Source organism: Mirounga leonina, unplaced genomic scaffold (genome assembly GCF_011800145.1).
Source record: "Mirounga leonina isolate KUSES-001 unplaced genomic scaffold, KU_Mleo_1.0 Mir_94, whole genome shotgun sequence".
Taxonomy (NCBI): Eukaryota; Metazoa; Chordata; class Mammalia; order Carnivora; family Phocidae; genus Mirounga; species Mirounga leonina.
The window spans coordinates 12,889,828-12,893,632 of record NW_023270855.1 but is presented as its reverse complement, the minus strand read 5'-3'; positions in this window follow the sequence as shown (position 1 = coordinate 12,893,632).

Below are 3,805 nucleotides of genomic sequence, written 5' to 3'. Positions count from 1 at the left end.
AAGAAAGAAAGAAAGAAAGAAAGAAAGAAAGAAAGAAAGAAAGAAAGAAAGAAAGAAAAGAAAAGAAAGAAAGGAAAGAGAAAGAAAAATCCTATAAGGAAAGAAAAAAATTTAATGATAAGAGAAAAAAGAAAAAAATCATCAAGAAGATATGTCAATCCTAAATGTACTTGCAACTAAGAATAGAGTTCCAAAATGCATAAAGAAAAATGACAGAAATGGACAACGCTTCACTCATACTTGGAAAGATTTTGATACTCCTGTCTCAGTAATTTTAGGATGCAGATAGGGAAAAAATCAGTAGAGAGATATATTTGAACAGCACTGTAACCAACTTGATAAAATACCAACTTAATAAAATACTGCACCCAACTACAGAATTTACATGCTTTCAAACCCACAGGGAACATTCGTCAAGATAGACTATATGCTGGGTAATGAAAGACATCTTAATAAACGTCAAAGAATGAAAATCTAATAGAGTGTATCTTCTGACCAAATAATAATAAATTAGAAACCAACATAAAAAGATACCTGGAATTACACACCTATTTGGACAAGCTAAAGTTAAAAATAGTGACAATAGCAGGGATGCTCAGGCAGTTAAATGTCTGCCTTTGGCTCAAGTCATGATCCCAGGGTCCTGGGATAGAGTCCTGCATGGGGCTCTCTGTTTAGCCGGGAGTCTTCTTCTCCCTCTGCCTGCCACTCCCCTGTTTGTACTCTCTCTCTATGACAAATAAATAAATAAAAATCTTAAAAAAAAAATAGTGACAATAGCAAATGTGGGTAGAGATAAAGAGAAACTAGATCTTTCATACGTTGCAATTGTAAAGGTAAAATGGGATAGCCTCTCCAGCAAACAGTTGGTCAGTTTCTTTATAAACATACATTATTATATGGCCCATTGTCTCAGAGAAGAAAACATGTCCACACAAGACATGTAGAAAAATGTTCATAGTAGTTTTATAATCACAAAAAATTGGAACAGCTCCATTGCCCTTCAGTGGGTGAATGGGCAAACAAATCATGGCACAGCGACATCATGGAACACCACTCATTGAAACTTACTGTTGATACACATGACCACTTGGATGGATCTCAAGAGATTATGCTGAGTGGAAAAAATTTTTCAATCTTAAAAGGTTACAAACTATATGATTCCATTTATATAACATTCTTAAAATGATAGTATTACAGAGATGGAGAACAGATTAGTGGTTGCCAGACATTAGGGATAGGAGAGGTGAAAGGAATTGGTATGATTATAAAGGGATAAAGGGGTGGCATGAGAGGACTTTGTGGTGATAGGACAGTTTTGCATCTTGATGGTGACAGTAGTTATAGTAATCTACACATGCGATAAAATTGCATAGAACTATACACATACAGACACACATACAAGTGAGTGCATGTAAAATGGGCGAAAATCTGAAAACTGTCCAGGACCCTGGGATCATGACCTGAACCAAAGGCAGACGCTTAACTGCCTGAGCCAGGCGCCCCTTATTTCCTTGTTTTAATATTGTATTATATTCACATAAAATGGTACCATTGGGGGAAACTGAGTGAAGAGTACATGGAACTTCTCTGTATTATTTTTGTAACTTTCTATGATTCTATAATTATTTCAAAAGAAAAAGAAAAAGGTTTCCTGGAAAATTTGCAAATATTTGGGAATTAAACAATACCCTTTGAAGTAACCCATGAATCAAAGAAAACTGACAATAACTATTAGGACATATTTTGACCTGAATGATAAATAAAATACAAATACCCTGTGAAAGCAGTGCTTAGAGGAAGAATTTTAGCTTTAAATACTTATAATGAAATGACTTATAAATACTTAAAATTTAGCTTTAAATACTTATAAGAAGAAAGGTTTAAAATCAGTGATATTACCTTACATCACAAGAAACTAGAAAACTCAAAACAAATTAAATCCAAAATAGCTAGAAGAAAGGGAATAAGAAAAATAAGAGAGAAAATTGATCAACTTTAAAATGAATAATTGAGAAAATCAAAACAAAATAAAAATTGGGGTATTTGCAAAGATTAATACAATTAATACAACTCTTAGCAAGATGATCAAGAAAAAAAAGAAAACACAAATTAACAAAAAATTTTTAAAAGTGTAGAAAGTATTTATCACTTTAGATTATATAGACATTAAAGGGATAAAACTTTTTACCAATATATTAACAAATCTCAATGAAATAGACAAATTCCTTAAAAAACAAAAATTACCAAAACTGAGAACAAAATAAGAATTTTATTATTTTTATTTTTTTTAAAGATTTTATTTATTTATTTGAGAGAGAGAGAGAGAGCACGAGCAGAGGGGAGGGGACAGAGGGAGAGGAAGAAGAGTACTCCCTGCTGATCTGGAGCAGGGCTCCATCCCAGGATCTGGGGATCATGACCTGAGCCGAAGGCAGATGCTTAACCGACTGAACCACCAGGCGCTTCTTTATTCCCAAGAATAAAAATTCTAAATATCTGGCATCTATTAAAGAAAATGTATACATAGTAAAAAAACCTTCCCCTAAAGAAAATTCCAGGCCCAGGCAACATTTCCTACTATTTAAGAAAGAAATAGTACCAGGGCGCCTGGGTGGCTCAGTTGGTTAAGCGACTCGGCAGGGGGTCTGCTTCTCTTTCTGACCCTCTTCCCTCTCGTGCTCTCTGTCTCTCATTCTCTCTCTCTCAAATAAATAAATAAAATCTTTAAAAAAAAAAAAAGGAAAGAAAGAAATAGTATCAAATACTACATAAGCTCTTCCAGAAAAAAGAAGAAAAATTTCCCAACTTGTGTTATGAGGCCAGCATTACTGTGACAACAAAACCTGACAAAGATTATAAGAAAAACTACAGATGTATACCCTTCACAATCAGACACAAAATCCCTCACAAATACTAGCAAATCAAATTTAGCAATAAAAATAAGGATAATACATTGATCAAGATTGGCTTATTTCAGGAATTCAAGGTTGGTTTAACTTTTTTTTTTTTAAGATTTTATTTATTTATTTGACAGAGAGACAGACAGCAAGAGAGGGAACACAAGCAAGGGGAGTGGTGAGAGGGAGAAGCAAGCTTCTCGCGGAGCAGGGAGCCCCATGCGGGGCTCGATCCCAAGACCCTGGGATCATGACCTGAGCCGAAGGCAGGCACTTAACAACTGAGCCACCCAGGCGCCCCTGGTTTAACATTTAACAGATTATAATTCATGATAGTAACAAAATGAAAGAAAAACCATATGAGTGTCTCATTTGATGCAGAAAAAGCATTTGACAACTTCAATATCCTTTATGATAAACTCTCTCAGAGATGTAGCAGTAGAAGAAAACATCTGCAGCTGAATTAAGGAACTACATTTCACCAGCATATAACATTATATGTATTGATGAAACTCTGAATATTTTTACTTCTACATTTGAGCATAAGGCAAGGATATCCTGAATGGAGACATTAATAACACCAAATTCAACCAGAACCAACAGTCTTATTTAACATTTTTATAAGTGATTTTAAAGATCTTCAAGTGTACAAATGCTATTGATTTCTTTCTGATGGGGACAAGCTAAAATTACAACACTCTCTAGTGGAGAGAACACATTTTCAAATTGTAGGTCAGGATTTATTGGTGGGTTGTAAAATCAATTTATCAAGTAAAGACCAGAATATATTATTTTAAGATTTTTACTTATTTATTTGAGAGAGGAGAGCATGTGAGCACACAAGCAGGGGAAGGGGCAGAAGGAGAGGGAGAATGAGAATCCTCAGGCAGACTCCCCACTGAGCC